Here is a 14,595-nt window from a genome sequence, read left to right on the forward strand (position 1 = left end):
GAGTCATGCAGAACAACTTTTCCTACTGCTTATATTTTTAATTTTCAGAAAATTGTAATCAAAATTCTCTGAGTCTTGAGTCTGGAGTCTTATATTATAATGACTTAAAAAAAATCTATAATATATTTATCGAGATTATTCATTAAACTCATTTGTTTAATGTGTAATATAAGAACGGTCAGGACTGAACATCAAGCGTGAACCCAACTCGAATTTGACGGATTAGAATTGTGACACAATCTCAATATAATTCTTAATTAGAGAAAGAAAATGATGCCATTAAATAGAAATGATAGTGATAAATTGTTAATTTCAGGAAGCTAGCATGAGCAAGCATGAAACGTAGCTTCGAAGATATTAATTCAGCATACGAGAATGAATATAGAGTGCTTGAGAGATAATATCCAGCATACCCTTCTCCAATCTAAAATCACAGTTTAAATAAAATGAAATGAAAACTAAATGCAAATGTAAATGCCAATAAAATGTCTTTTATTAGTTAGCCACTTGTTTCCATCGGTGCACCATGTATTCCAGCGGGTATTACTAGTGTAACAACCTCCACTCCTTATTTGCCTTGGTCTAACTCATCATTCATTTATCCCCTCTCAGCTGACTGGTACTCCACCTCACCCGTTGTCTCCATTTGTTATGTCCAAGGTGTGCAGATTGTATCAATACTCCCCCCAATTGAGTGATCCTTGACCCCAATGATCAAATTCAGAAAACTTGTTCATAATTTCAGCGACAGATTCCCATGTTGCCTCTTCACCTGGTTGATGCAGCCACTAGACTAACCATTGAACTATGACAATATTTTTTCTTTTCACACTCTTGACCTCTAGCACCTTTTGAGGAATTTTCTCTAGCAAACTGTTGGAATCATAAGATTGAGGCAAAGTCTCATCTATTGCAGTGGGAGCAGGACCGTGATGTTTCTTAAGTAAAAATACATGAAAAGGGGCATGTATCCTTGAGGTTGTAGGTAGCTGTAATTTATAAGCCATCATGCCAATTTTCTTGACAATCTGATAGGGGCCATAATATTTTGTGGCCAATTTAGGGTTTAGTCACGTAGCCACAGAAGATTGTTTGTAGGGATGCATCTTAAGGTAGACCCGGTCTCCTATTTCAAACACCCTTTCAGACCATTTTTTTATCTGCCAATTGCCTTATTCTGTTTTGAGCCTTGCACAACAATCGTGTGGTCTCTCTGTTGCAAGCTATGATCTATAGCATTCACTTTACTTGAACTCGACAGATCAGGCCTATGTATGGAAGGGGGCATACCATATATCACTTCAAAGGGTGTCTTCTGCGTAACTGTGTGAAAATTGGTGTTATGCCAAAATTCTGCTAATGGCAACCAACTAGCCCATGTTGTAGGAGTGGCATGACACATGAATCTTAAATACCTTTTCAAGTATCTTTTAAGGACTTCCGATTGACCATCACTTTGAGGATGGTAGATTGTTGACATCTTCAATTGCACTCCTGGGATCATCATCAATTCTGAGCTGATAAATACCTTGTCTCTATACGAGACTATAGACTTTGGAGAATCGTTCAACTTATAAATTTGACCCATGTAAATTTGAGCCACCTTGATTGCCGAGAAGGGATGAGATAGGGTCAAAAAGTGGGCATACTTACTTAGTCGATCAATAACCACCATAATCACATCCTTTCCTTGAGATTTTGGCAATCCTTCTATAAAAACCATGGTTATTTCTTCCCATACTCTATATGGAACAGGGAGTGGTTGAATCAGTCCTGGATAAGCCTGCAGATCATCCTTGCATTTTTGATAAATAATGCAATCTTTGATGAAGTCAGCTACTGATTGTTTGAGCTTGGTCCAAAAGAACAGTGTTGTGCAAGACATGCCTGTATAATATCAAGACTAAGTCACATTGACAATCCTGAGATTTAGTTGTTTGATAATCAATTTTGTATTCAGTATTGTATTTCTCGAGTCTGTAAAAAGGTTAGAAGATTAGACTGGAGGATTTTTCTGTGAACAGATTCAAGCTAAGGAATAAACTCTGGAAGAAGATAAATCCATGATCATGCCTTAGAGAAAGGTGTGGAAACTTGGAGTTGAATAAAAATATTCTATGAAAAATATTCTAAGTCAAAATATCGAAAAGTCACAGATCAAGTTATATCGATAAGTCATTCGAGAAGTCCAAAATGACTTATCGAGAAGTCCAAAATGGCTTATAGAGAAGTCTCAAAGATATTAACAAGTCAAATGAAGATGTAGAGAATTGGAGATACCGACAAGCCATTTTTGCATATAGAGAATTCAGAGATATCGATAAGTCAAATGAAGATGTGAAGAATTGGAGATATCGAAAAGTCTGAAAGAGATATGTCCTAAGTCCAATCATGTATGAGGATTTAAGAATAACTTTTATGTAATCTGTTTTGATTTCATTGATATTAATAAAAGACTTGTTTTGTTTTTATTGCAGGTTCTATCTATTTAAATATTTAAATACGATATACCACAGTTCAGAGTAAAACTTTTTATGGATTGTGATGAGATCATAATAATGAGACATAAAAGATGATAACTCTAAACTTAAATAGTTCCTAGTCGTAGGATTACTAACTGGTAATTAATAATACGCAAAGATCGGTACATACTATGATTGCTTCATTATGAAGGATGTCTGTTCTCATAGACATTTGTGTGATGACACTATAGCTAGTATGTAGGTGCTTATTATAGAATAAGTTCACTGAACATGACTCACACAGCTGAACAACTGATGGAGTTCACTCACGTGTCAGCAGTTGTTCATATAGTGATAGTTGTACAAGTATCCTTATACTTGACGTCATCATAGTCATCTTGTGTACACTGAACTATGCTTTGGTTTAGTTCTTAGTCTCAAGGGACAATTATAAGGGCTCTACCGGGTATAGGAATTTGTACACGAAGATAGTGTATGATCAATAAAAGATCTACCCCTTCCAGTATAGGAAGAGAATGTTCAATGCTGATCCACTTATGTTAGTTCAGGAATCTCTGGCCAGAGTGAATGAAATTAGAAAGAAGTTTCTAATTTACATTAAATAGAACTAAGCATAGTGAATGGGAAAACAAGTGATTAAATAAGATAGACTTGACACAAGTTCCATGTCTTGTATTTAATCATGACATTGCAGGGTAGAAGGAATTAATTATACGGTAACTACTCACTGAATAGGTTCTTGGTATTCTAAGCAGTGAATTCGTATTATCCGGATAGTCGCGATATGCTGAGAAGTATCCCTCACGATGTAGAATAAATATGATTAATTAATTAATCATATTTAATGAATTAGAGAATTTATATAAATAATGATAAAATAGTTTTATTATTATTTATTTCTACTACCGGCTTAATATTGAACCTACAGGGTCACACCATAAAAGAGAATGATTTAATGGTGGAGGAATTAATTAATAATGGCTGATAATTATTTATTTATGAAATAAATAATAATTGGCAAATTTAATAATTGATTAAATGAGATTTAATTGATTATAAATTAATTAAGAAAAGGTTCTTAATATTATTAATTAAGAATTTAATTTTTGGAAATTAAATCAAGTGAGAGAATTATTTCTAAAGAGTTTAGAAAAAGGATTAATAATTAAAAGATGTTTTAATTATTAGTGAGAATAATAAAGGGCTAATAATAATAATATTTTATGGGAAAATTTTCAGCTGAAAATTTTGCCTATAAATATACTATTATAGACCCTATTTTTGCCTCAACCAAAAAGATTTACAAAACCCTAATTCTCTCCATCTCCTCCTCCTTCATTACATCGTTTTCTTGGTGGATACCGGTGGAGTGCTTTACACTTGAGGAGCAGCTGCTAAGGATCTCCGTTCATCGTTTTTGGATCGCCATTAAAGACCTCCATCTTTCCATTAACGTAAAGCTTCTTATGGTAAACATACTGAACTACGAATTAAATATTATTTTTCGCATGGATCCTGCGGAGGGTTTCGGTTTTTTTTAATATTTAAATTTACGTTTTCACTGCATTTATGTGCTAAAAACCCTTCAATGGCATCAGAGCTACTTGTAAAAAGTTTTTAATTCGTTTATGTGTTTAACTGTTTTCGATATATGAGCATGTACGTGATTCGCCATGATTTGATGTTGATATAATATGCTTATATATGTATGGTTTTGAATATATGATATTCATGTGAGTTGTATAATCATAAGATGATTATATAATCTGTATATATACTGATATATATATGATTTATGTTTGTTCTAATTATGAGAATCATATTAGATACGGATTCTGAATTGGCTGCTGCAGATTTGCTGAAATCTGGGTCTGGTGTCCGATTTACACAAACGAATACCCTATTCCATAGGTAAATGAGCGTCTGAACAAAACTGATAGCTATAGCTATCAACGACTCATCTGTAAGGCGTTTTATGTCGTTTACTGCCCGTAAACAGTGATTCTTGTTTTTCTGATTTGATTCTGATTTTTCTGATTTTTGTCATATTTTCTTTTTATGATTAGATCATGGATAATATGATATGTTAAGATCAGATTATGTATTTTAACATGCTTTTATGTGTTGTATGAGCATGGTGGATGGTTATTGTCTTTCGACCTTAGTGTAATGGTTTTGGTTTTGGTTTTAAATACGATTTGCATGTCGTCAATCTTTGTAATCATAAATCTCGAATGTAACTCGAGTTATTCTTGTAAGTTCATTAGATTAGTTTTACTTTCAATCATGTAATGTAATTGAAGACTCAAGAAGGCTATCCAATGGAGGTGATACAAAGAAGAAGACGAGGCATACAAGAAGTCTAAACAAAGAAGAAGACTTATGTAATAAGTAGTTGTATTTATTTCCATCACCATATTAGATTGACCTTGATCTTTATCATGAGCTTGATAAAGATCACATAGGATGAGACCATAACCAAACATATTTACTTTATTGCACTTTACATTTACTTGTTTATTTAATTTTATATATGAGATATATGCCTATGTTTACCATGCGATGATAGATTTAGGTGAACTTAAATCAATATAAGGCGTGCTCTAGAAAATCTAGAATAGGAATCGTTTCTTGTCTTAACAATAAATATTATAAATACGATCATGAGATTCTTGTGTTTATGAAACACGTAATTGAATATGAATTTTCAATATTGAGAGAAATGATGATTCTGTCAATAACAGATTTCTATCTGTAAGAAAGGGTTATTAAGTGACGCCTCTTGACAATGCTCCACCCGATCTGGGAATCATTTGATTATCGATTATTGATTTGAAATATTTAATTTAAAAGGAAGAATCTCTTTATAATATGATTATGATTGTAACATAATATAATCCCTCTAAAATTAAATAATATTAAGTAGTAATTGGCCAATGACACAACGGACTTGTGTCAGTCATAGCCTTCCAACATGGTAGAAAGTGGTTCTTATTTTTAAATCATTTTCGTTTCGTGCTACAGCCGAGGGCTTTGATTTTGAAATAAGAAATACTTGTCTATTACATAGAGATGTGTACATTGAATTAGAATCTAAAGGTCGGTACGTGCTACAGCCGTGGGCTGTTGGAGACTGATTCAATTGTACGAAATGTTGGGTTAGACTTGACTTAGAATATTGAGTTTGTCGTGCCACAGCCGTGACTTAATTATTCAAGAGGCTAAACTTATATTAGGGAATAACATAAGATGTAATTGACAAGAGTTGTCTGCCTATTGAACATCACATGACGTTTCATGCCACTGCCGAGGTTGTGTGATGGAATGTAGGATCCCTATTCCCACTAGCATTATGAATGCTTAATTTTCACTTAGGGGGTTGAAAAAATTAGATAAACTAGTGGGAGACACTTATGAATAAAGACCCGATTCATATAGTGTTTTGAAATGAAATTGAATATTTGCTTAGTGTTGTTATGTGTTTATCATTTACAAATTTACTATATTCGTCATGTCTTCTGCACTATCACTCCGGAGCATACTAGATGCTCACAAGTTGACTAGTCCTAATTTAGCTGTTTTTTTCATTGTAACAAGATGGGGCACTGGAAGAGGAACTACAAGGTTTACCTTGCAGAATTGAAGAAGAAGGGTAGTGAGACTACCGCTTCTGATTCAGGCATGTTCATGATCGAAGTTAATATGTCACTAGGTCAAATTTCTACTTGGGTATTAGATACCGCCTGTGGTTCTCATATTTGCAATTCGTTGCAAGGACTAAAGGGAAGTAGGACTCTTGAAAAAGATGAGGTGATTCTACGTATGGGCAATGGAGCAAGGGTTGCGGCCATATCTGTAGGATCATTTAGTTTACATATGCCTATGGGCAAGACTATTATTTTGAATAATTGTTATTACGTTCCCTCTATTGTGAGGAATATTGTTTCTATTCCTATGTTGGATGTGGATGGTTTTTCATTTATTATTAAGAATAATGAATGTTCTATCCTTAGAGATAATGTTTTTTTTGGACGTGGCATTTTAAATAATGGTCTGTATGTATGTGACGTAGAGCATGATTTACTTCAAATTGAACAAACTAATAAAAGAAAACAAGATGATGAAAATCTGACCTATTTATGGCACTGTAGGCTAGGTCATATTAGTGAAAATAAACTGTGGACATTGCATAAGGAAGGGTTACTTGACCCCTTTAATTTTGAATCATATCCTACATGCGAGTCTTGTCTATTGGGTAAAATGACCAAATCTCCATTTAGTGGACATGGAGAGACGGCTGCAGATTTGCTAGGATTGGTACACACAGATGTATGTGGACCAATGTCTACGCAAGCCATGGGTGGATTTTCATACTTCATTACTTTCATAGATGATAGATCTAGATTCGGATATATGTATTTGATAAAACACAAGTTTGAAGCCTTTGTAAAGTTCAAAGAATATAAACATGAAGTGGAGAAACAAACCAAACACAGTGTTATAACTCTTCGATCAGATCGAGGTGGTGAATACTTGAATGGAGAGTTTCTAGATTATCTCAAAGAAAATGGTATAGTCTCCCAGTGGACTCCTCCATATACTCCGCAGTTAAATGGGGTATCTGAAAGGAGAAATCGAACTTTGTTAGACATGGTTCGGTCCATGATGAGCTATGCGAATCTTCCAGTATTCCTATGGGCTTATGCATTGGAAACCTCAGCATATTTACTGAATAAGGTGCCTTCCAAATCTGTTCCTCAAATACCATATGAGATATGGAAAGAAAGGAAACCGAGTCTTAAACACGTTAAGATTTGGGGATGTCCAGCTTATGTCAAGAAAGTTGACCCAGATAAGTTGGAATCTCGATCTGTAAAATGTAATTTTGTGGGATATCCTAAAGAGACTTTGGGGTATTACTTTTACACCGATCATCGGGTGTTTGTCTCCAAACATGCTACCTTCTTGGAAAAGGAGTTTATCCTTGAAGGAAACAGTGGGAGAAAAATTGAACTTGATGAATTTCAAGAAGCACAAACTACTACGGATCAAGTGGAAACACCTGTTCAGAATGAACAACCTTCTGTGGAACAGCCCATTCGTAGGACAGGGAGAGTGTCTCGCCAATCTGAGAGGTATTATGGCCTTGTCATTGAGAATGACAATGGGTTGTCAATCATTGATGATGACGATCCTGTGACCTATAATGAGGCTATGAGTAGTGTTGACTCAGAGAAATGGCATAGTGCCATGAAATCCAAAATGGAATCTATGTATACCAACCAAGTATGGACTCTGGTTGAGGCGCCTGAAGGTGTTAAGCCTATTGGGTGCAAGTGGGTATACAAAAGAAAGATTGGAGCAGATGGCCAGGTGGAGACCTATAAGGCCAGGCTCGTGGCAAAAGGATTTAAACAAAGGCAAGAGATTGACTTTGATAAAACTTTTTCGCCTGTAGCCCTGTTAAAATCAATTCGGATTTTGCTTGCGATTGCTGCTTACTACGACTATGAGATCTGGAAAATGGACGTGAAAATGGCCTTTCTCAATGGGGAACTTGAGGAGGAAGTGTATATGACACAGCCAGAGGGTTTTCTTGCCAAGGGAAATGAACACCTAGTGTGTAAGATGCTGCGAACCATATATGGTTTAAGGCAAGCTTCTCATAGATGGAACATCCGTTTTGATGAGACAATCAAAGAGTTTGGTTTAATCAAAAACATAGATGAACCATGTGTCTACAAGAAGGTTAGTGGGAGCGCGGTAACATTTCTTGTATTGTATGTGGATGACATACTTCTTATAGGAAATGATATACCGATGCTACAATCAGTCCAAGTATGGCTATCAAAGAACTTCACCATGAAGGACTTGGGAGAAGCATCCTACATTCTCGGTATGAAGATCTATAGAGATAGATCTAGAAGAATGATAGGTCTTACCCAGGGTACATACATTCAGAAAGTGCTTAAAAGGTTTAGCATGGAAAACTCGAAAAGAGGTCTCATACCGATGAGCCATGGAGTGTCCCTTTCCGAAAAAAATGTCTCCTAAGACACCTGAGGAAAGAGAGCGTATGAGTAAGATTCCCTATGCTTCAGCAATAGGATCTATCATGTACGCGATGTTGTGTACAAGGCCTGATGTTGCTTATTCAATTAGTATGACGAGCAGATATCAGTCCAATCCAGGTGAAGACCACTGGAAAGCAGTGAAAAACATCCTTAAGTACTTGCGAAGGACTCAGGACATTTTTCTTGTTTTTTGTGGTGAATCTGAGTTGAAAATAGAGGAGATGTCAATGTCGAGAGAGTTGACACACATAATAACGTAGCAGACCCACTCACAAAGCCACTTTCTCAAAGTCACTTTGATTGTCATAAAGACAAGATGGGTATTAGATACCAGAGTGATTGACTTTAGTACAAGTGGGAGATTGAAAGAGATATGTCCTAAGTCCAATCATGTATGAGGATTTAGGAATAACTTTTATGTAATCTATTTTGATTTTGTTGATATTAATAAAATACTTGTTTTGTTTTTATTGCGGGCTCTATCTATTTAAATGTTTAAATAAGATATACCACAGTTTAGAGTAAAGCTTTTTATGGATTGTGATGAGATCATAATAATGAGACCTAAAAGATGATAACTCTAAACTTAAATAGTTTCTGGTCATATGATTACTAATTGGTAATTAATAATACGTAAAGATCGGTACATACTATGTTTGCTTCATTATGAAGGATGTATGTTCTCATAGACATTTGTGTGGTGACACTATAGCTAGTATGTAGGTGCTTATTATAGAATAAGTTCACTGAACATGACTCACACAGCTGAACAACTGATGGAGTTCACTCACGTGTCAGCAGTTGTTCACATAGTGATAGTTGTACAAGTATCCTTAGACTTGAGGTCATCATAGTCATCTTGTGTACACTGAACTATGCTTTGGTTTAGTTCTTAGTCTTAAGGGACAATTATAAGGGCTCTACTGGGTATAGGAATTTGTACACGAAGATAGTGTATGATCAATAAAGGATCTACCCCTTCCAGTGTAGGAAGAGAATGTTCAATGCTGATCCACTTATGTTAGTTCAGGAATCTCAGGCCAGAGTGAATGAAATTAGAAAGGAGTTTCTAATTTACATTAAATAGAACTAAGCATAGTGAATGGGAAAGCAAGTGATTAAATAAGATAGGCTTGACACAAGTTCCATGCCTTGTATTTAATCGTGACATTGCAGGGTAGAAGGAATTAATTATACGGTAACTACTCACTGAATAGGTTCTTGGTATTCTAAGCAGTGAATTCGTATATAGTCACGATATGCTGAGAAGTATCCCTCACGATGTAGAATAAATATGATTAATTAATTAATCATATTTAATGAATTAGAGAATTTATATAAATAATGATAAAATAGTCTTATTATTATTTATTTCTGCTACCGGCTTAATATTGAACCTACAGGATCACACCATAAAAGAGAATGATTTAATGGTGGAGGAATTAATTAATAATGGCTGATAATTATTTATTTATGAAATAAATAATTAATGGGCAAATTTAATAATTGATTAAATGAGATTTAATTGTTTATAAATTAATTAAGAAAAGGTTCTTAATATTATTAATTAAGAATTTAATTTTTGGAAATTAAATCAAGTGAGAGAATTATTTCTAAAGAGTTTAGAAAAAGGATTAATAATTAAAAGGTGTTTTAATTATTAGTGAAAATAATAAAGGGTTAATAATAATAATATTTTATGGTAAAATTTTCAGCTGAAAATTTTGCCTATAAATATACTATTATAGACCCTATTTTTGCCTCAACCAAAAAGATTTACAAAACCTTAATTCTCTCCATCTCCTCCTTCTTCATTACATCGTTTTCTTGGTGGATACCGGTGGAGTGCTTCACACTTGAGGAGCAGCTGCTAAGGATCTCCGTTCATCATTTTTGGATCGCCATTAAAGACCTCCATCTTTCCATTAACGTAAAGCTTCTTAAGGTAAACATACTGAACTACGAATTAAATATTATTTTTTGCATGGATCCTGCGGAGGGTTTCGGTTTTTTTTAAGATTTAAATTTACGTTTTCGCTGCGTTTATGTGCTAAAAACCCTTCAAAGTCAATTTCTCATATAGAGATCTCAGATATATCGACAAGTCAAAATGTATATAGAGATCTCAGAGATATCGACAAGTCATTTCTACATGTAGAAATCTCATACATATCGACAAGTTATTTAACATGCAAGGATCTAAGGACCTCGATAAGTCAAGTATACTTATAGAGAACTCAGAGATCTTGATAAATCATTATACTTATCGAGATGTCACTTCTCTATAGAATAAACTGAAGATCTCGACATGCCTCTCAAGTACAAAATGCAGACAAGTTAAAGATTCAAGATTATCAGTCAACAAATGATCTATCAACTAGATTGAAAGTCTATAAAGTAGCTAGAAGAATCTAAGATCAAGGGCCAAGATTAATAGAACAAAGGATTGTCATAGACCTGCAAGATTTTGCACAGATTTGCTAAGCTAGAAATGGAAATGGAAAAAGGTTGCTTTAGAAAGTAGTTTAGTACATTTTAGTGCAAGCCTTGTAAACCCGTGTTGCTAGTTTATAAAGCATGCACTGGTCCTTAGTTTAGTAGTAACAAAACGAATCAAATTTTCTTGTATTCTCTCAAGATAGAAGCTGAGTTCTTATATTCTTAAGAACACAGAATTTGTAGCAAGAAAAACTTAATTAATACAAATTAAGTTTTTGAAATAATGTGCTTGTCGATTTATTTCTGTAAACACAATATCTTTGCAAATATAAACTGCGTTGTTCACCTAATATCCAAACAAGTTTAAAAATAATAAAAATCTAAGAAACACATTCACCCCCTGCGTTGCATTCAATATCTAACAAACAGTGCTTGTATTCTCTTCACAATTGCATCAATTCCGTAATGGCCTCCTTGTGGTGAGCAATGCATCCACGACATGACTTTGTTCTTAATCTCTGCACTATTTTCCACAACCAATCTCTCATTTCTTGTGAGTTGTCCATCCTGCCATTTGTACTATGCATGAGAGTCTGCATTCTTCTGAATTTCTTTGATCAGCTGTTTTAGATGTGTATCTGTAGCCCACTGATCTTGAAGCTTAGCAGAATTCTGGACAATACAGCCAGGGTCATGAGTTGAGTATGAGGAATTCTGGACAAGGCATCAGCAGTTTTGTTCTCCGCACCCTTCTTATATTCCACTGTATAATTGAATCCAGCAAGCTTTGAAAGCCACTTTTGCTGAAATGGAGTCGCTAGCTTATGATTTAATGTTGGGCAAGACATGCCTGTACCTGAACAAGACTAAGACAATTTGTCAACCCTAAGTAAGTTGTATTGTTATCTTAATTTGTATTTTGTACTTGTAACACTTAAAGTCTGTAAAAATGTCAAAGGAGCAGACTGGAGTCTTTTTCTATAAATAGTGTCAAGCCTAAGAATTCTATCTGAAAGAAGATCAAGAAGATCATGCCTCAGAAGAATTATGAAGAAGCTTGGAGGTGAATAAACATGTTTTAGGAAAAATGTTTTAAGTCAAGATATCTACAAGTCACAGATTTAGTGTTATTTTGAAGTCATTCGAGAACTCAAAATGACTTATCGAGAAGTCAGGAAAGGCAATAGAGAACTCACAGAGATATCGACAAGTCAAATTGAAGACATGGAGATTGGAGATATCGACAAGTCATTTCTTCACTAGAGAACTCAGAGTTATCGACAAGTCAACATTCATTAGAGAACTCTGAGTTATCGATAAGTCAAATACCACTAGAGAACTCAGTGATATCGATAAGCCAAAGTTCACTAGAGAACTCTGAGTTGTCGACAACTCAAATTTGACTAGAGAACTCTGAGTTATCGATAAGTCAATAAATCATTAGAGAACTCAGAGATATCAATAAGTCAAAGTGAAGATATGAAGACTGGAGATCTCTACAAGCTAAATTCTCTTATAGAGAACTCAGAGATCTCTACAAGCCAAATTCTCTTATAGAGAACTCAGAGACCTCTACAAGTCAAATTTACTATGAAGTATTAGAGATCTCAATAAGCCAATATACTTATTGAGATGTGTTAGGTCCCAATATGTTTGTAGAAGGGGGGTTGAATATAAACTATACCGATTAATCGAATAAAATGCGGAATAAAAATTGAAACAAAATTCAAGTTAAATAAAACTTTTATTAAACTTGAAATGTGTTACAACAACGGTATCTGTTACAAGGAATTAATCTCAAATTAATTATCACAAATTTAGAATAAATTCAACATGAACTTTTTCTATTTTTGCAATAATTAGAATCAAATGCTAAAAGTGATTTGAGATTAAGTTTTAGGGATTTTGATCCGCGAGATAGTTACACAAGAACAACAAAAGAATTTCTAGTGGATTGGATTTAACAATAACTGCTAGAAATAAATGCTCTGAGAATTTTACAATAATTTCTCTGCTTCTGTTTATTTTGTGTTCTTCAGTGGTTGGCTGTTTATTCAATTGTGTTGACAAAATGATCTGCTTCTGTTTGTTTAAGTAAACAGATCACTCGAATTGAATCAGCATGACATTCAGCAAGACAATCCAAAATGAACTAGCAAGACAATCCTTTGAACTGGTAGAACTTTCGGTAGGACAATTACTTGACTTGGAAAGACTATCGGTAGGATAATAGAATGACTTGGTAGAACTATCCAGAAAGACTTGGTAGGACTTTCGGTATGACAATCCAATTGTCATACCAATTCAAATCTGTTTTGCTGATTTTCTTTTTGAATATAAATTCAAAATCATTTCTGAAAAATGCATAATATTAATTCAGAATTAATTAACCAATTAATTCAATTAATCAATAAATTAATCTTTGCAGATTTAATTTATTTTCTTAATTAATTTAAATGACTTAATTAATTAATAGAGAATTAATACTACTCTTGAACAGCAACCACTCTTCTGACAATCTTCTGAAAATCACTGAATCCATTTCACCACTTGAATGTTGACACTCGATGTACTGTCTGGTTCATGAATGACTAACTTCTGTGATGTTTCTCCAAGACTTGATTTTCTTCAGATTAAATTCCTGTAATTAATTGATACCCTGACGAGATCTCTGTCACTTGGTTAAATCTACAATCTTGATTTATATCACTGAGGCTTGATCAATTACTTGAGCTTCTTCCAGTGAATCTTCAAGTCTGTAGATGAACAATGTTTCTTAACCCTTTGACAGATGTTACTTTTTGAGATCTCTCCGACGATAGATCCACTATTTACTTATTACATTCTTATTTGAGTTGAGTTAAATCCTCGAATAAACAAATAGGCTTAACATATGCCTTTCAATCTCCCCCTATTTGTTTGTTAGACAATAACAACAAATACCTAGAGGATAACTCAACTAACAAATAACAAAAAGATATAAACAGTAATGCAAAGTAAATAGCAGAAAAGTTCTGGATTATATTTAACATTTTCCAGATTCCAAAAGAAATTTACAAGTGAATACAAGATAGATGTTCCTCTAGCCTGAACATATAACTACATTAGTCTATCTTGATTCATAAAGCTCTAATCATATTACATTGAGTTCTGAGCTAATTGACTTCAGTTATCTTCTCTTCTGACTTCACCTTCTTCTAAATCTTGAAGCAACTCCTTATCAAAGACACGATCTTTTTCTGAAGTGAAGCTTGCTGGTCTGACTGGTTGAACTCCAACTGACTTCAGCTTATTCTTGAAATGATTGTACCTTTTAATATTCTTTTCACAATAAGCTTGAATCAAATCAGCAGCTTGAGTCTTCAACATGGATGAGTATCCAGCAGTTCTTAAATGATGTTTCATCCAGACCAGATGCTTAGCTGAGTAGTATTTAAGAGATTGTGCATCTAGCTGACAGATTTGAAGACAATCAGACTTAAAGAATCTCACCTGATGAGGATTGTTGACCACTTGAGGACTAGCCCTGCTGGCAAACTTTTTAAGCCTTTCTCGAAGAACTTCATTCAATTCTGAGCTTCTTTTTACTTTGTTGAGAA

The sequence above is a fragment of the Apium graveolens genome, chromosome 9 (genome assembly GCF_009905375.1).
Source record: "Apium graveolens cultivar Ventura chromosome 9, ASM990537v1, whole genome shotgun sequence".
Classification (NCBI taxonomy): domain Eukaryota; kingdom Viridiplantae; phylum Streptophyta; class Magnoliopsida; order Apiales; family Apiaceae; genus Apium; species Apium graveolens.